General features: G+C 37.6%; 1 protein-coding gene across 1 annotated transcript in view; it reads right to left on the reverse strand.

Annotated features, from left to right (window-relative positions):
- Window positions 1-21187, reverse strand: part of LOC110170097 (tyrosine-protein kinase yes) — a 60202-nt gene that overhangs the window by 21824 nt on the left and 17191 nt on the right. Inside the window, exons 4-6 of the mRNA XM_055151183.1 lie at window positions 15092-15202; window positions 4652-5342; window positions 3399-3514 (exon numbers count right to left, since the gene is read on the reverse strand). The gene's annotated coding sequence lies outside the window, so the exon portion shown is untranslated. The remainder of the gene's footprint in view (window positions 1-3398; window positions 3515-4651; window positions 5343-15091; window positions 15203-21187) is intronic.

Consider the following 21187-nt stretch of genomic DNA (forward strand, 5'->3'; position numbering starts at 1 on the left):
TTAGCTTTTTTATTTCACATGTGACCATACACTACATTCTACAATTCAGATGATGCAAGTAACAACAAATTAAAAACAAACACGCACAAATTTGGAAAGGCAAAAATTTACTCTTTCGCAACTATCACGTTGAACCTTTGCTTTATAAGTTATTCCTGTGTGAGCATTCTTCATGCCTCAGTTTTGCCACAGACCGACGCTGCATTTTGAGTTCTTGTGTTTGTATCAATCTTTGTTTTCGTTTTGCATTCTCCTCTAGGCCTTGTGACGCAGGAGCAGTTTGCGGCTGTGGTGCCTTGCATCGACTTAATGGCCTGAATCACAGACGGCTCTTTAGTGGCCCTACAATGCTGCACATCATCAGCTCACATTTCACTTTTTGGTTATTGTTATTATTGTTGTTTGCTTTTTGTGTCGCACAAATGTCTGGTAGAATCTCTAGTGCTACCAAGCGTCTGCACTTGCATGCTTTCATTTGCACCTTGCACCCTACATCTATGTGGACAAAACAGAGAAATCCGAGGGTCAGATCCCCAGAGAGACCTTCTCTGTATTAAAATGCCAATAGCCTTACAAATCTGACTTAATCTATATAGTATATATGCTTTCAGTGAGAATATTATATTGACACTAATTGCAATCTGTAAGGGTTCACTAAATAAATGTTTGAAAAAAGTGTTGTAAAAGATTTGTATGAATAAATTTTTGTAAACAACTCATAAAATGGTCTACTCATTGAAGTCAGTATGATTATGAGAGCTAAATGCATACATAATGTACAAATAAGACAAATTAATTTCTGATGGTGAACATGGGCCACACTCATCAACATTATTAGACTGTTACACAAGAATGAACATCAAATTTACAAGCGTTAGACAATCACCCAAAGGGTCAAATGCTTTGTAAGTGCTGAACCATTTCATAATGGTTGCAATGTGAATCATAAGAAACAAGTATAAAATCATTAGCCGATCAGACAAAGGAAGTCTAGTGTTTGTGAGTCAGTGCTTTGGCAGGGGTACAGGGACACCATTTGGCTTGGTGTCTACCTCCCCACGGGACAGCATGAGTACAGGGCCGTGGGAGGGAGCACCCATCTTTGCTGCACTTTACACCTCTCTGGGACTCAAGGCCTGAAGATGGGACGAACAGTTGGCCCCTCTCAACACTACAGTACTAGTATCCTGCCAAAGACAATGTGGCTGTTCCAATGGCAGGAGGTGGGCACTCTGAGCAGGACTAATATGTGTGTTTATATATAAAGCTAATTAAACTTAACTTAACTAAACTAAACACTTAACTCCCACATTTGGTTAACTAAGGGATAGCCACAAAAAATTTAATGGGCTAGGATAGTAGTAAGCAAGTGAAAATTAAGGTTGTAATATATAGAGAAATATATCTTCCCTTTACAGAAAACTAAATATTCTTCATTTTAATTTAGGTAGCCGGTAGTTTTTATTTGATAGAGTGGTGAGTTGTGTGAAATGGGGTGAAGAATGGGTTGACATATTCAGTAAAGGGCTGTGACAATTTGAATTGAAATTGTCATGTAGTATATAGTTTTTGGGTCTACAGTCAATCCTCTGACAGTAAAAGTGGTTAGGAGCGGAGATAATTTTGATAATTTCTATTTTGTATATTGAATATTAATGAACTTTTAAAGTGTAAATATGTAAAGATTACAGTCAGCATGTCTACTTTCTATCTTCAGTCCCTTGGCAAGTTGATGTGAAATCATCTACAGGACAGGGAAAAGTACAGCTACAATCACACAAAAGTACATAAAACCAGCACACTCACAATACATACAACACACTCAGTGTACACTCACTATACATTCATTTCAAACAGTTCATTTGAAGTTCAAAGTCAAAAGGTAAAGAGTTAAATCACCAACCCCCCAGTATAAAAAAAAATGTAATTTGGTTAACATGGTGACATATTTGGCCATTGAAGAACCACTGTTTTAAAGCTTTAGAAAATGCTGCCAGTGTTGAAAGTTCTCATATATGAGTAGGCACTGTATTCCATGTTTGACCTGCTCGATAAGCAAAAGAGAGCTGTCCAAAAGCACTTTTCCTAAACGACACAGAGCAGTCACCTCTAGAGCCTGCTTTTGTTGTGTGATTTGAATTTCTTTTCACAAACTCCTTTAGAGGAGGAGAAGCAAGATTATTAAAAACTGCATATTTGATATATTTAATATATTTAATTGTGTTGTCCCAAGTATTCTGCAATAGTGATACTTATGGGCTTTGGGCTTTTGTCTAATAGCTTAAGTGCTTTTTTACTTATTTTATTTTTGCTTATCAGAATGCAATAATTTAGGTGTGACAAAATCACTGAATTTAAATACATAATTGCCAAGTTTGTTCCAAGTGGGTCTGTATCCATGCCAGGTTTCTAATTCTGCTAATAAGACAAAATAAAAACAAAACCAACAGGCAGGATCAATCTGTAGGAAAAAACCCGACAAAACCTCCTTGCCACAGTGCAGGACAGTAAAAACAAAACTACCAACAAAAGTACCAATCCCACCTCTCTGTACGTCTCAGACAACAGTGGTGTGACTTACAGCTGTGAGAGTGGCGCACAAAGCTAGCGTTGTCATTCCCTGCCTCTGTGTGCGTAATGCCCCTCAGACAAGATGGCAGGGCTTTGATTTCGTGGTCGTGGCCTTAGCTCTTGGAGGAGCCACACAGAACATGATCAATGGGAGTGATCTGATTGCTCCAGCCCGTGCTGGACCCTTTCTTAACCCTGCTAACCCAATCAGCCACGGTTACCAGGCAACCGCGGATGTGTCACGAGTGGGTGGGGTGGCCGTGGTCTCGCAGGGCACCCACAGGATCACAAAGGATATATTTCACTCAGAGGGCTTTGGGCGTAGTTATTGTCCAGAGCAACAAGTGGGAAATTTGGTGGAAAAAACTAGTTTAAGTGCCAAGAAAAGTTAAAAATAGGCTAAATTTCAACATTACTTTTCAGCGATGTAACAAAATCCATCAAATATTCTCAGCTCCCAGTCTCTAATTTTAAATCCAGGACTGTAAAAATTTGTATTTAACCAACAGTAAATTGTTTCATGAGGAGCTAAAAATAAGACTACATTGGCTACACCTGATTAATAGGGAAATGACAGAACTGCTAGCACAGCAAGTAATTATATTTCTCTTAATTGTAATGATTGTATTTATACAACTTAGCCTTTTCTTAATATCTCAGTTTCTAGAAGGCCTTGTGTTAAAAGGTAGTACAGTTCCTCTACTCTACTGCTCTACTCAATGTACTAGAATCGATATACAAAATATCCTTGAGTATTTTACCATTTGTTTCCATGACACTTCCACATCCATAAACATAGTGAAAACAGAAGATAAAAGGTGATTTACATTTCCTGAACTCTACACTGCAGCTCCTCTGGGGTCCATGTGACTGGCAGCTTTCTGGAGGGGGAATCCACAGGAAGTCTTTTCATCACAGCGCCCCCTGGGTCCATTTTGACTCACTGCGACACAGAGCAAAAGTTCAGTCATTACCAAACATGAGGATGTATCCACCACACCATGCTTAATAATACCACAACTTTATCTTCATGGCTTTACAGAGGAGTTAGGAGAAGATGGCAGATATGAAGACAGAAGGTGTGCACAGCAGGAAGCCATTACTAATAATAGAGGCTTTTGTGAAGTTTTATTTTGACATCTCTTTTAAAACAAGCTGCAAAGGAGTGAGTTCATGCTGCAGATAACATAGCTCTTTCAAATCAGGTATTTAGTACTTGATTGTCAGACATAAAGTTTGGTAACAGAGAAAAATGTATATCTTGATATTTGGGATGTATGGCAATGAGAAACAGTAAATTTTTTGCAGTCCATCAGAAATGTGCTAAGTGTCTTTAGATGTCCTGTGTGAGATGTAAGTATTGTACAGTAAGTCATTCCCCACTAGGGGAAATAATTACTTTAAACTCCCAATTTTCAAACGTGATAAGAATGAGTACACATGTTTTAAATAGTTCAGTGGCATAAGTTTAACATTATCTTTTAAGCTGTTGTGGCTCATCATTCATATGACAACAATGAAATGGCAGTTATAAATCTGATCTAAGTCGTGATCAAAACAAAGCCAGACTTAATTTATCTCACTTTTGCTGATGTGGATACACCTGTCGGCTGTTGTTATGGCAGCCACACAGCTACCAGCACAAATAAATCATACAGTATGTTACAAGAATAGGCCATTCATTTATTAAGAGCACCAGCTATTACTCATCTGAGTCTGTCCTTTCTTTACAAGAGAATCCAAAGTTTTGGGCCCATGGAGCTTTTTCATAAACCTGCTACGATTTAGAGTCATTTTCACGCCGTGGGTCAGACAAAATGAGGCATTATTAGTGGACAGTTACCGCTCTCTGCTCGGGCTGGGAGAAAAGTGAGATTTTCTGCGCCTATTTTCCATTACAAATTGGCCTTATGCCACACTATGTTGTACCAGAGTCAGCGTTTGAAAGTTGTTTTAATGTAGGGGAAAATATTCTATTAAAACACATAAAAACTTTTATGTCATGGATCTGTTGGTCTAATTGCATTTAATAATGCATATGATTTGCATAACACCTTTGAAGATACCCAAAGCATTTTACCTTTTTCACTCCACACACAGTGCCGGAAAGCTGCCACAGCTGCCCTGGGGTGGACTGTCCATCTGTTCCATGAGCCCCTCTGACCATCATCAATGTCTCATGTCTTGTATAAGAGGAACCCAACAGTTGTTTGCTCTGAAGCCACTTCCAAATGGTAAAATTCTCCAGCTAAGGTGGTCCTGACTCCTGACCATGCCTCGTTTAAGATCAAGAGATGTGAATCTGGAGTTAAATCTTGTAAACATGTTAATATATTCCAAATTATAATGTTGTTTTATTCACTATAAAAAAACAACAACACCCATTTTAAACGTTAAAAGTAGTTTAAAGTTTAAAAGTTATGTTTTCTCAAGCAGATTACTCAATTCAGTTTTATGGCAGTATAGTTATGGTCCAGCTAGTATTACATTTTACTTAATAATTTATTTGTCTAACACATTTGCTGGTCGAAAACATGAATAAGACCAATAAGGCTCAAATTTCTTCTATAACTCATTGTGTGACTTTTTTGGACTTAGCTTGAAATGCTTCTTGAAAAAGCCTGAATCCATCTCTGTACCATTTGGCATTTGGGAAAAGGATGCCTGGATCGGTCTTAATCGCAGCACTCTCCCCCACCCATCGCTCAGCTTGCACAAGTGTCGGCCTAATAAGATCTCCGGGATTCTTGACCCTGTGTGAGTGTCCACCTCTGTAATGACACACAAATAAACAGGTGATGAATAAAGGCGCTAATGAGACAAGACTCAGGCTGGACATGGCAGCTGCATGACTACTACAGTCTGTGGTGTAAGAGACATTAATTTGCTGTCATGTGTGATCAGACAGCTTGTTCTGAGGATCATCCTGTTAGGCAAATGAAGCCCTCCAAGGGGCTTGATTCAAATCTACTGCCAGTGATTTTGTTGGATTTAAACAACCTATTACACAGTCCACAGGCAATGCAATGAAGATGTTGGTTTCAGTTATACAGATGGGAGATTGAGGATGAGGACATCACCTAATGCTAGGCTACTTTAGAAACAATTCAGCATGAAAGTAAAAACCAGCTAGGTTTTTTATTGCTCTATTCCGTTTGAGGTTTGCATGGAGAAGAATGTAGCTATGGTAGGTGTTTATGTTTATTTATTAAATATAGGACAGTGAACATTAATCAAGTGTGTTCATGTGTTAGTACAGCATGTAAATGTGCCAGAGTTAGCCATGCAGGATCATTTTCATTCGTAGTACCATTGGCAGGTTGCTGATAAGACAGAAAGGCACAAAACATTCAGTTCATATGATCAAGAAGCTCAGAGAGATCGGAGTGATATATCGGGCCAGTATTTGACTTTATAGTTTTGGCTATCTACCTAAATTAGTTTGGGCCAACCAGCTGCCTAAGGAATATGCACGAAGCAGCAGCGAGAAGAGGGCACTGCAAAGTGTGACTACACTTCTCTATTACACAGTTTGTAGTTAAACAGGGTTGTGGATGAGAAAAATAAAATAGGAAATTTAAAAAAAAGGAAAAGGATCCAGGAAAAATGTGTATGTGTAAAGCTGTTTCTTTTTTCTTTTTTTTTTTGTTTTTGTTGTTTTTTGTTTTTTTTAGCTTAATATCTAACCTAAAACAATCTTATTTGCATAATTCCTGTTGTCCATAGCAAATAAATATGTGTCATGATTATGTGTGTTAATAGATGAAAGTCACAGGTCTGTACTGGTTAGGCTCATTTGTCCATTAAAGAGGCTTAATCACAGCTGCTCTCTGGCTGCAGATAACCTTTGGAGGCTGTTCTCTCAATGAGTGCTTCCCATTCATCACTGACTTGTTCGTATGTTTCTTTAATATCCCCTGTGCCTAAAATAGAGTGTCTATCTTTAGCCGGTCACAGTTCATCTTCTCAGACACTGACTGCTCCTCAAATAAAAGTCCCTCCTGGTTCCTGCTGCTGCAAAGTGTTGATGAACTAAAAATCTTCAAAAGAGTGACATAATTTATTTCACTGTTTCACAAATGATGCTCAAAGAATGGATAAAAATAGACAACAATGAGCGTCTTTTCAAACCTCTCCTATAGTATCTAGTAATAAGGTTTATGTCAGCACTTTTGAGGTTGGTAGTTACACTCAGCTGACATTTTTTGTTTGACAGCACTGCACGGTTCCTCACAATTTATGTCCACACTAGATATGTGTTTCATTGAAGACTATTTTTATTCTTTTAATTATGTAAGCAGTGGTAGAAGGACTCAATTTTGTTACTTATGTAGAATGTGTCATTAAATATAATTATCTTGGAATAAGTAATTGAATAAATGCAAGACAGATACATTTATTCCCATACTGTTAATCATTCAATAGAAAATAATTACCTCATTATAGTCAAGCAGGTGATACAGTGCACTTTTAACATGATAGAATTCCAACAGAATCTGAATAATAGTTGGAAAATGTGAAGCGGGATATTGGAAAGTAAATATGTAAGATATACCATATATTTGTAAAGAAAAGTGGATGGAGAAAGTAATGCAAAGACAATAAGGAAGCACTGACATGAGATAAGTGTATCGGATTTTATTAAGCAATAAAAGACCTGATTTGTCTTGAAGATTTAACATAATAGCAAATTATAGCACCAGTTAAAATACTGAATACTATGTGTTGTTGAAATACAGTAACATGAAAGTTGTAAAAGAAGGGACTCGGGATGTAATGTTGGACAATTTTTACATCAATACATAACCCATAGGTGTGAACACACAACACAGACATTCAAGCCTACCTATGTGTCCACTGTAGGGAGTATTATAACCTCTGATTACATGACTAGCAGTGTCCTTGGTACATCACTATATAAGCCTTTTGTCTGGTTATATATCAGTCATATTGAAGGCAAGACACTGAGAAGTTAAGGTGGAATGTATCCTGAAAGCATCCCAGGCTCATTGTGCTCCTTTGGCACTGGAAACATGAAGAAAAATACATTTGGCCTTAATAAAAGATTTGCAAGAGGAGGTTAATCGACAGTGTCAATCCAATTAAACATTGACGTTGGCTCTGTTAAGTGAAGCTGAACTGTCATCTCTGCACTTTAACAAACAATTATCACATATAGATCCCTCTCTCGGATGGACGTGACCCACAGGTGAAGTCACATGATCAGAAGCCACATGTGATTTTAATAGCGTTAGTTTAGCAGCCCTCCTCTGACAGTGAATCCAGGAGAGTCCTGCTTCTCCCTGCGTCCCAGGGGTCTGGAGTCAAAATTATTATACCTGAGCAGAGCGAATGCATTTGCCACCAGCTCACACTTTGACCCCTGCTGTAACTGATGGCACATTGTAAAAAGTTGAGAAGGATTGCATTAAAAGCTTGTTACATGGCACTGTCTAGGAGCCCAGAACAGCCCTGTATTTGTGCTAATTCAGTGTCTGCGTGTCTCTCTTCTCAGCTCCACTCTCTCTACACAAGGACTTCCTCATTATTGGACCATTCAATGCATGGGTGTTATAGTGTCATATGAGATTTGTCTCACCATTACAACAAGTAATTGGTGGAAGCACTCTGGTAAATTACATGAGCTGAGGCTGCGTGGCTTTATGGGGAATAATTGCTGCTGTCTAGGTCTCTACTGTTAGCACCATGAGAGGCAGTCCCCTGCAGCTAGGGTTACAATAAAGCAGGGCCCTCATATGTTTGAACCAGCACTTGTCTTGTTATCCAAATGGGCAGTGTATTTGGATGTGTGAATATTTGATTAAGATTTGAATAATACATATTTGTGTATTTTACAAACTAGCTTTAAACTTTAAAGTTAACTTGTGGCAGTAAATGGAATAGTTAAAATAAATAATAGCTATTTAACTTAATTGTCTTGAGCTTGTGTGTGTTCATTTGACACATAAAAGTCTCAAAATGTACACCCCTGATCTTAACTCAATGATATTCAGTTAAGACTGATGTGTGTTGTCAGTTGCATAACTCACAATTTAAGGGATGACATTTTACTATAATTTTTATAAGTTCTCCAACATCCTTTAAATATATTTGTGTGTACAGGAGTCCAAAGAAAAAAAACGTATTTTAGACTTTTCTAAATAAATTGAGATATTTAAATGTTGCTGTTTTGAAGCAATGGAATTGAGTTTTGCCTTTTACAATCAATTGATTAATCCAAATAATAATCAATTATTAGCGTAATCATTAGTTACAGCCCTAGATCTGTGTCAAATATACTGTGACAGGACTGTGACATTTTATAGTGATTATGATATCTACTGTTACTGTGTATTGAGCTGTGACTCCAAGGGCAGTGCAGAGTGCTCAATCAGCTCCTATTATCTATTAGTGACCCTCACTCTCATCTGCCTCTACGGCCCATAAATTTAAGCTTTCACGCTGACTCCTAGCTGAAAACGTCCTCAATAAATGACTTTTGTTTTGCATTCTCTCACTTACAGACCTTGATGCAACATGCTACAACCAGTGTTACAGTTTTAAGATGAAAATATTTTCTAAAGGAAATAAAAATTAATTAAATAATATTGACAACACTAGCCTGTGCATCTTGGAAAGTGATTCACTGACAGATTCACTTATAATGTGCTAATGTGATGAGAAAACTATTTCTGGAACAGAAGTTGCACATCTGGGAGGTGACATTAAGACATACAGTACATTTTCTTTAGCTCATTAGCCTGTCTCATGTGATTATTATGTGGCCAAAAATATGTGTTTTGTTAACCCCAATAAACATGCTAGTTTAGATGAGAATCAAACAGCAGGCTGTTAACTCTATTATATTTACTTTAAACTAATTTAAGCTAGGCGTGATTCCCAGATGGAGTGAGGCCTTTTGATCTGTGATTAGTGTGCATATTCTCCCTGTGTCTATGTTCAAAAACTACAATCGCGAGCGGTTAATGAGGGAACAGATAAATAGTGTACTCCTTACACAAGTATGATTCCCTGGATTCCTCAGGCTAATGATAAGGAGCATTATCTCCAGGTGAGGACAGTACAGCTCTCCTTGCCATAGGGCCATTGCCAAAAGCGGCCTACAGGTAAAACCTCTACATAGATAAAAGCACACACGACATGCTAATACTATGGTAAATATGATAGGAGGCTCAGGTGTCCAGATTGTGGATGAGCCGATGAAAATTCCCTCTGCAGTGGAGCAGGAGGAGGAGCACTCTGGAGTGTGAAGGAGGCCATGACAGTGAGGGCTGCAGGGTAATTTGCTCATATCCATTCATAACCATCATTAAAGTTTAGAGAGCTGGTCCTCTGCTTTATGCTGTCAATCACGTCAATGATGTGGTCCAATCAGAGGCTATGGCTGCATTGCGTGAGGGCTGTATCAGTATGCAAAGAGGAAGCTCCATCAGAAACAGACTTCAAGCATATGACATATGAAGGCTCATCAGCACTAGTTTCTCCACTCAATCACATTTATTAATTACTGTCAATCTGAGAATACAGCTCAAGCAACATGATTACAAAGGGGAATGGATGTTATTCAGGTTTTATTCATCATTTTATCACATATTATTTTTCATACATAATTACGTTTTTTCTGTCCACGTTACATTTTTCTGGTTCACAAAATTTCATAAAAATCGATTTTGTATAATGTCCCCAAAGAGCAGGTGATTGTGCTGCTTTTATATATTTATTTTTTTCATTGATTATTTTATTGTTGCTAGATTGTCTATTAATTAATTTGGATCTAACACAAATGCAGTACACCAGAGAATAAACCACGTCCAACAGAAAGCAACACAGAGCGATGTGTTCAAGTGCAGTGTGGACATCACAGGAGATACACTTTACGACACTGTACCTTGAATCTCACTAACAGTTTCTATCGTGTAAATTTCTGACCTCCTACATCCATTCGGTGCATTGTGTAAGCCTTGTTTTGCTGTAGTCGTTGGACAGTGATGGGTATAGATAATGGTCAAATTGCATAACGCCGTGAGCTGTTGCATGGTCAGATCGATGGCCTGACTGAATGCTGTGTGTGGGTGAGCTGTTACATTAGTGAACACATCTTCATTGACACTGCCTTCTAATAGAATCATCGCTCTCGATTTCAGCTAATTGTTTTTCTATTTCTTTTTGTCTGACTAGGCTTATGAACTGTATATTCACAATACAGGTGTAAGCTAAAATCTGTTGGCCAGACTGTTTGGGTGCCTTGAATGGAGAGCATGTAGAGAGATGCTCATTTGTGTACACCCCTGAGATTCAGATGCAGAGCGGGGCTGCTCACCTAAACTCCCAGGAGGCCTTGGGGCGGCAAGATTATTCAGTGCTGTATTTAGGGAGCTGTTAATGAGGAGAAAATATGGCAGCTGTGTAAAACCTAATCAAACTAAATACTTCACCAGAGCCTTAATGATTACAGAGGTGCTAACGGGCCTGCCACATATTTATCTGTAGCCTTCAACTCTTTTTTAACCTTTTTTGGGGTGTGTTCCCTTTCTAGCAATTACATGATCATTTTCTTATCTGGAAGTGATTGTTATTCTTGACATGCTTCTTGGTTGGTATATTCTTTCTTAAAATATTGCCAAAGATTACAACAGTTTTATTGCTGTCTGACTCAAAATTATAATTTGTTCCTATATTATGCTTTAATATGCCTCAATATCCAAGAGTTAAACATTACTTAGCTCATAACATCTTTTTTGACACACACACATAAAATCTTCACCATGTGATTGTTTGGCTTGTAAAAATGTAGACGTCAATGTAGCAGTAATTGAAGGCTTGATGAAACTTCACATACATGATGCAATCTTTTCCAAAAAAAGTACTTTCCCAGATTTATTGGCGTATTCTGTGATGAAATCAGGCTGCATGAATGAAATGATAGGCAATGGGTGTCAAGGCTTATTATTTTGGTGTGGCAAAATGTTATGGCAACCAATATAGAGTACTCTTTTCTGCGTATGCCCCTATACTGTTACTGTATACGCTGTGTAGAGTATATGCTATGATGTGATAGAGAAAGACTCGAGTGGAGCTGGTGACACACAGGACTCAGAGAGAAGCTTGTAGCTCTGTGGGACACCCCCATCCACTGTGCCTCCATAAATGTCAGCAGGTCGACTATACACACAAAGCTTTCCTCATATAGCCATCCATGTGGCTTCAGTGTTGAGTTTTTGTGCATTTCATTTGAATAAAGAAAATGTTTGGGTGACTGGTTGTGTGGCTGACTTTTTTGATAACATTCTCTAAAATTGGTAAAGGATTTGCAAGAAGCTGAAATGTTTTTTATTTTTGTTCATGTAATGGTTGCAATGCCTATTGGTTACTAAACATTTCGATAAAGCCCTTCTGCGGATATGGTAAAAATATCTGAACCATTTGAATGGCCAGACTTAAGTTAAAACTTATGAACAATGGCTGATGTGGCCCATGATTTAACTTGTGCTTAACCAGGAAGTTAAAGTCAAAGCTAAGGGCTTAGTGTGTGAGGCCAGTTAAAGTGACAATATGCTAAATGCCACAGAGCAATTAGCCTCCTGCTGCAGTCCCCGCAGGATGTCCCACCAGCAGAGCCTTTATTCTAATCAAGCTCTGCTCCTCTGCCTGACATCCCAGAGGGGCAAGACTGACGCATCAAAATATTCAACACACACACACACACACACACACACACATATATATATATATATATATATATATATATATATATATATATATATATATATATATATATATATATATTATATTTTTTTTTTCTAATATTTAGTCACGTTCTCTTATAACCAAAGTCAGTCTATATGATTTTTTATACAAACCATAAATAATTAAAGCCTGTTTGAGTCATGATTAGTCAGATCTACATTTTGCTGAGAATAATTCAGTCTGATTGGGTCCCACCTCCAGCATTTGGGTGCTGGATCTCTGATTGATGGAAAAGCATAATTTATAAAATCTTAGAAGTGGAAATTAATAATTAGCATTAATAGATAATAGATAGATTTAAGGATTTATAGGCCTATATGTGTAGGTGCGTCTAAGTCAACCTGAAGGTACTATTTCTCCTATACTAAAAGTAAAAAATCTGAATTCCTTTTTCATATATTCTAGCACAGTCTGTTAATACAGTAGTGACTAACTGGATTAACAAGCTCCATGAGAACTTGTGTATAAACCTTCGTTAAATGTCCCCACAATGGCACTGACACACAAAGAGACAAAAACATATTTAAAGCCGTATCAAAGTGCTATAATTGGAGGAGGTGTTAATGAACAGCCTGCTTGTTAGTGCATGTCACAATGAACCCGAAACACCAAGGACAGTCTGAGAGGAACAGTCCCCACGCGTCATCTGCAACAAGTGTCGAGTTTCTATAGCAACTCCAGCCCGTGTGTGCACTTTACTATAAACAAATACCATTAATGAACATACACTTTCCTTCTGAATGAAGGACTCAGCTCACACCAATGGCAACAAAGCTACAATGGCGTCACCCCTTAAGATATCCTCACAAAGAAATGAACACACTGTATTGCACTACTAAACTAGACCTAAATTTGGACCTGAAGAGGATTTTGTTGATTTTTTTAATCAAAGAAGTGACAAGAGTGACAAAGTGCAGGTGACAAAGTGCAGTTCAAGATACCCAATGTGCTTCACATTCATTCATTCGTTCACCATACTTGGTGGTGGTGAGCTGCTCCTGTAGTCACAAGAGAAGACTGACCCCATTGCCCCTTCCAACCTCCACTATTTAAGTCATTCATAATCAAGCTCAAAGAAGTGTCTTGTTCAGTACTGTCTGGCCTATGATGTCAATATGCACTGCACTAGCTGTAGATCAAATCACTGCTCTCCAGCCTTTATCACTGAGACTTACTTTTAAGAAATAAACTTGGCTTGATCCAACTTGCTGTAGATGCGGTAGAATTCATAAAGGCTCAGGGAGCTGCTTGGAATGGGGTCAACCTACTTTACACAGATTGATGTGTCAGTGCTTTCATATGTTGAAATGACATAATTATGACATCAAAGAGGAGGTATTATATGAAGTGCTTGCTACCATGTTATAACATAGCTCCTTCATCAAAAACAAGCTTGAAGTGGATTTATATGTCTTACATGCAATCTCCTAAACCCACTATTCGAACCCTTCTATGGTTAGGAGTACAAGTCCATGCATCTTGTACAAGGCTCAGCCCAGAGGAAGCTCGCATTCCTGCACGCCTAAATTTCATAATACAAGAGAAGGATACAAAACAATACACTACAACTTCACAATCCCAAGCATGATGCAATGTACAGTAGTTTAATGTTAATTGTGTTGGGAGAAGTGAGCGAAAGTGAATTTCAATACATTGTTTTCATCGTGTATAGCATTCCCAAAACAATAAAAGTTAACATTGTCAACTAAATATGTTATGTGTTACCCTCCTACCTCAGCAAAGAGGATTTAACATGTAGAGAGACTAAATATATTAAACAATCGTTACTTGATAATCTGAAAATTATCAAGGGCAGGGAGCTGGGCAAAGAATAGGCAGCTGACCTCAGACTGAATGAGTGAAGCCTATTAGAACTTCCTTGTAGCGGCTTTGAAGCTCTGTAGTTGGAGTGGGTCCATATTACATAATTCATGAGAGGGGCTGACTATCGATCTGCCTGCTGTTTAATCTCAGTGGTCTACAGTCTTACTCCTGCGTCAAAGTTAGCGTCACTCCACCCTGAATTTTGACTGTCACACGTGGTTTCCCTCCTCCTGTTGTCATTATGAGCCTGATAAATACAATCCACAAATTGTTAATATTTTGTAAAGTTTAGCATGATTTATCTTCACTACTGTGGTATGTCGACAATAAACAACGTTGCTAATTCGTAGATTCATTTTGCTTCATTCAAAATTAATTGCAGCAGAGTGCGTGCCTAATCCAAGTGTTGAACAGCAATAGTTGCAAGAGTTGTTTTTAATATACATAATAGATATTGTTTAAATCCAACTAAACACATTAGCTCTTTTCTTTTTCTTTTTTTTTTTACTTGAAATAAGGCAGTATAATCACATACAATAGCATATAACATTGCCAAATATTAAAAAAGAGCCATGGTGTAAGAGATTTCTCTTTGAGTAAAGTCTGCCATTTTCTGCAAGGCTGGATTTCCACATAAAAACAGCAGAGAACGTATATTTATACATCACACTATTAAATGTCTGATTTAATACGGTCAAAATTTAACTTAGTTCTATTTTAACTCAGAATCTTATTTGATCATTGCTTTCCTCATTATTTCCTTTTGTATTTTGCTTCAGAAAATATATGTAGATGTCAGTGAAACTATTAGACTTAATTTGAGTTTACCATGATGTACACAAAGAAATAAATGGGCAACCATTCATTCTATTTTCTTTCTCTAACCCTATTCCACAAACCATGAGATGGGAAGATAAAGTGCAAATACCTCTGTCACATTTGAACCACTGGACTGGAACACAAGAAGGACTCCACTCACAGACAGTAGCCTTGTGGAAGAATTCTTCTTCACTCTGAAAACCATTATAACAATGGGCACCTGTGAGAACAAGATGTAATAGATTTAGAACATTCATTAGTTTCAGTTAAATTTTACTTTTGTTGTGTATTTTTAATAGGGGGACACAGAAAAACCATAGTCTACATATAAAATTCAGTGTCGTGAGTTTAGTGCTGAGGTACAAGAAATGGTTCTTGTACTACCGAATGACTCAGAACTTGCACCATCATCAATTATAACTCATAACTAGCTCACAACTAGCGCTGATCTTGAAAGTCTTGACTTTTATTTTGAACAAATTGAAACCCTATTGTTTTTGCCACCTGCACCAATCAGATCAGGCACGGTCAGAGCGGCATCATTGGTCGGCCGCCCACAGCTCGGCTAATTGGCAGAGGCCTTGAATATTTCATGTCAGACATTAGTTGAAGAAAGAAAGAAAAGTGTGTGACTATAACGGCCCCTGAAATGCATAGCTGTCTCTATGGGGCACTTTGTGGGGTTGGGAGCCGGTAATCACACGGCTAACGATATTGACCAGTCGATCAGAAGCTTGATGTAGTGGTCAGTGCCTAAGCGCTGCAGGAAGTACGTGATATTATTGATTGTTGTCAGACTACACCCAGGGAGGCCGAGCGGACTAACCACAGTCTTTATCTGTTCAGACAGTGGAAATCACTTAGTGAATATAAATTGTCAATGAACCACACTGACCTACAGTAATAAGCCAGGCAGTGTGAAGAAGTCTTGTTCAGCTGGTCCGTTTGCATCACTTTGAAGGATTTCTTTTATTTTGCTATATGATGTTCTAAGAGCATTCAAAATGACAGAAAATTTATTAAATTACCATTGTGTGAGTTTATGTTTAACTAATATGTTTGATGGTAGCTTGGACACAAGTCTTTTGTTGTGCACCCAGTTTCCTGTCTCTGCCCTCCACACCTCTTCCCAAGGACAATTAGTCACCCTATTTAAACCTCCCACAGCTCGCTACTTTCCAGCTTCTCCACCCACCAGTACATGTTTTAAATAGAGATAGAAAGGTTGGCCTATATGTCGGGCCAATATATATTTTATATTTTACCTTAAAAGTAATCTTGACAGATAACAAATCATTCAACATCTGTATGTAACAATTCGTTTTCACTTTATACAACCAGAGTACCAATCATTTATTTCTTTGAGTTCTTCTATTTAGGTAGACTTCACATAATGTATTTTGTTATCCAGGTCTATGGACTGGCTAACATATCTTTGTGAAAATAGTGCTGTGTTGAGGCTCTGTATTAGTGTCAATCAAACTCAGTTAAAAGTCGCTTCTCAGAAATCTGATGTCTATCTAAACCTGCAAAACAAAATGAGTCCAAATATAGTTCTGAACCAAAATAAAAATCTGAGGCTGTCCTGTCAGTTTTGCCTGTGGTATTTCAAACCGATGAAAGAGCTGTACGAGAGAAATGTCAATGTTTACTGAATATTTCATCTCTGTACGTGACCACCCAGTAGCCATGTAGAGGCTAACTTCTCACTGAGGTAAAACATACAAACAAATTAGCAAACTGATTTCCATTTCAAAAGCCATCATAGATTTGTGGGATCAAGACCTGCAGGATTTCAAATGATAATAGCAAAATGGCACACCCTTCAGGTGAATAAGAAGTAGACATGAACATTAATTCTTCAAAAAAGATGTCATAAATTGTACATGCTCAATTCTAGTTCTTTCATTTCTTCCCTTTTAAAAATATGTACTATATTCCAATGACGTCAAATACATGCTTTGATGGATAGTTCGACTACAGACTATTTTATATGAGGCACTATGGGCCAAGATGCATTAAAATGATCTTATTGACTTGTCTGGTCATTTAGGGTGAGTGATGCCTGGCTGCTGTCAGAATCTACTGCTTTTTTCCCCTACTCACTCAATGAACTAAGAATATCCAAGAGCAGTGACTTAGTATTCTAGTGTGAGGCTGAAGTTTAGAAGTGTGAAGTTATGTAATTTTTGCTCACTATTAGTAGATAGCATAGGGTAAAGTGTAAAATAGACAATATATCAATGTTTAAATGTAAAAAGTGCAGTATAGGTAATGTAAAATAAAGAAGCCAAAGGATGCTACTGTATGGCGTATCTTTTCTTATCTTAATCTTACCTTTTATTGATTGCACAGCCTCATTGCATTGCCATTAATATGATATAAATGTCCCTTACAGGAATTTCAAGACAGCAGAGAACAAAATAATCTGTAACTAAGGATGTCAAGATTATTCAGTACAAACATGTATACAGTTCTATTTTCATATAGTTTATTTATTTATTTGAATGGGACGACACATACTAATAAATAGTCAGTAGAGTAAATATACCATATTTAGCTTAGAGCTATATTGTTACCATCTGTATACTATGATGGATAAAAATAGATGCAACAAACAATGTACAGAACATACAACAGTACAAAATAGACATAAGGTCAGGACATGACAAAACAGTACAATTATCAGTAAACATGACATAACACAGTACAAACAAACACACATCGAAATGTAAACTTAAAGACTGCGTATGTCTCTTTAAATTTTCATTCAGAAAGTTTCATTTCTCAAAGCATGTCACATACTAGAGGAATGGTAATCTATTCAAAAATAAAAATTAAAGTGAATTAAAGGTCCTATTTTTCACAAAATTTATTTGTGTGATCTTTAAGTCATGTTAAAATGTTAACTCATCAAAAACCTATCCAGAGTTGTGTTTTATTTAATTCACACATATCTGAGTAATCCTGCAATATTAGGCCATACATCTCTAAAGCTCAAAATGCCTTGCTTCAACTTGAAATGTCATGTAGTGATAGTTTTCCAAGTTAAGAGCTACCTTTTACCTTTAGGTCAGTGGAAATGGGCAATTCTAGAGTTGAAATTATCCAAATGATTCTAGTGAAGATGTATGAAATTTATAAACACAGGGGAGCACTTCCTGTATTACCACATGACATCACAAGGTGGAACAGTGTGTTTTCTGTTTGAGAGAACAACACAGCCTAAATATGCAGGGTTTGTGTGTAAAGCATGTGTACATAGAAACAAAACACAACTCCACGTGTGTTTTTGATGAGGAAACAACATTATAACATAGATCATAAAACATAAAATATAGGCCCTTTAAAACTCACATGCATAACTACACATATTTTTGTTTATTGACGGGAGTTCATATGAATCCAACATGTAGTGACTTTTACGTAACTTGTTTGGTGAAGTCTCCTTCTCAACCAAAAAGTGATGTGAAAAGAATTTTAATTAGCCTAATCTAAAACAACAACAACAAAAAAATGGTTCGATCTTAGAAACCCCCATAATTAGAAGCTGTATTTAAAAGCAACTGTGCTGCAGGTTCTTCCACAGTCAGAGCTGGAAGTGAGTGAGTGAGTAAGTCTCCCTGCTGTAAGGTCACTTTGCGCTGTGACAGCCTGTGCTCAGACTAGAGCTGGCCTTCTTATCCTTTGGCCCCTCATGTCTTTGGCTTCAGCTAAACGTCACTAATCAATGACAGGCCTGACACTGCAGACGCACACCAGCAAACAGCACGCCAAGGACACCAAAGTTACATTTAAGTCATGATGCACAAACCTAAAGAAGCTTTTAAACTTTAAGAGGAGACATACTATGTTTTTTGGGATCTACGAAACTATAACATACTGAGATTAGGGGTGTGCAAAAATATTGAAATATCGATATATCGTATCGTTTAATGTGATTATACAGTATCAATATCGTTGGCTGCTGTATCGATACATCGCCAAGAGTATTTTATGGTATATTTTACAAAATTATTTTGTTATACCGCTACAGTTTTTTTGCTTGTTTAGTGGAAGAAATCTTGTTAAGCAACACATCTGACATTTTCACTGTTTTGATGATTCAAATTCCAGGCTATTGAGCACACCTGAATATAAGCTGCATCAACGAAATTTTAACAAAATTTTAAGATTGTACATATATAGGCCACACCTGAATATAAGACGCAGGTGTTCAGTCTACAAGAACGTTTTCAAGTTCGGGTCATCTGCTTTCATTGCCTTTGAAAGCTTTTGTCATCTTTTTGCATTGAGTCAGTTCGTCACACTGCCATCGCCAAAATCTCACCATCAACTCATTGATGCCAAACTCATGTGCAGCAGCTAAATTTTCTTCTTCGACAACCACATCAATTGCCGTTAACTAAAAAGCTGCATCAACTGCATTTCTTTGTGTGTTTTCCATGAGGAGGGTGTGTGTATGAAGCGTGAAAATAACAGTTCAAAACACAATCAAACACCATCTTCCTCGGCACATCACCCCCGTCTGTGCCTGCGTATGCCTACTGTGCATGTCTTCTGCAGAAAGAGCCACTGTCCTGTCTGTATCATGTCAGTGTCTTGTAGAATTTCAGCAGATTTCAGGCTCTCTCGGGAGTGGGGCTAGTTCTATCAATCAAGTATGAGTGGATGTCCGGATACTGAAGTTTGAGACGTTGCTTCTAGTCATTTATGCATACGGGTAAGACTTAGCCTTCTGACTAATGTTAATTTAGCATCATAACTTATTTTATCACACTAAGTGCTGCATTTAGGCTGCGCATGCATCCGCTGTGTTGCCAAACCATAGCCCGTATATATGAATGGACAATGTGTAGAAAAAAAAGTAGCGGCTTATAGTCTGGAATTTACTGCAGTGTGTTTCATATTCAGTTTGTACAAGAAATGGTTTAACAAAGGCTTTTAGTATCACAGCCATGATTCAGCCATTATTTTTTATTGAACTGTATTGAATAGATTTGATATATAACGTATTTAATTGAAAGCGCACTGTATCGAGATATATATCGTATCATGGCCTATGTACCGTATTGGCAACTTCTTAATGATACCTAGCCCTAACTGAGATCATAATTGCAATTTTGATCTAAAATGGCAAAATAATAGAAATGGGCCCATTGCTCAAAACTGAGAAGCTACACCTCTTCATAGTGGCACTTCATAGCACTGTTGGCGGGGAGAGGGGGTAGCTGAAAACGATGTAGGATTACTTAGATATGCATGAATCAATCAATATATAACTTATACTGCACTTATACTGATATAATATCTGTAGATTACACCAAACATGCTTGAACTAAAAAAAAAAAAAAAAAATCATAAAATTCTCATTTTTGCACCCCCAAAAAATCAATACAAAAGAAAAATCTAGGGGAAATATATGAACTACAAATGTTGACAAATATATAGGCCTTTGTAAGCAATTGTTGCAAATACCTTAACAACAGTGATTAGTATTATCATAAGCAAGTAGTCCAAACTGTAATTAACAAGAACATCCATTCAGCTTAATGGATTAAAGCCAAAAATACAACGAAAATACAATTGAAAGGCCAATTCCATTCAGTATATTCTAAGTACAAGTACAGCGTAAGATGCTCCTTGCACATATGGCACCCCATGACCCAATGGGATTAGGCATGTCCTCTTGTGCTGTACTTCAGAGCACTGTAGCAGTGAGACCTCCTTGTCAGACATCTTCACAATAACAGTGGGCCATTCACAAAGAAGCACATACCATACCTCTCCACACCTTTCCACTGTGCTCCTAACACAGAGACCAGCTCAAATGTTATAATCTCACAGTTAGCATGTGTGTGCACGCCACTCACCAGCACTAGTCTCATTGTTCACATGGGCCTCTCCAAGAAAAAGCTATTTACTTTGTCATGATAAGAACTAAAAGAACAGAGAGGAAGATGGAGCAATTTTAATAATAGGAATAGGTATATTTTCTCATACAATAATGTGTGCAAATATAAGATGTGGCATAATTAAATAATTTCCTGTAAAACCTCTTCCCCCCAAGAAGAGCCTGCTGATTCAGGAGCTCCTCTAAAGAACTACTTCTGAACCAGATAACAAGGTCCAAGCCCAGAGTTCAAGGAGGTGCATCTGAAGTTTTGAACCACTGAAGTCAAGTTACAGAGGCAGGTCCAGGCCT

The sequence above is a fragment of the Boleophthalmus pectinirostris genome, unplaced genomic scaffold (assembly GCF_026225935.1).
Source record: "Boleophthalmus pectinirostris isolate CB_2022bp ecotype Guang Dong unplaced genomic scaffold, ASM2622593v1 HiC_scaffold_15, whole genome shotgun sequence".
NCBI lineage: Eukaryota > Metazoa > Chordata > Actinopteri > Gobiiformes > Gobiidae > Boleophthalmus > Boleophthalmus pectinirostris.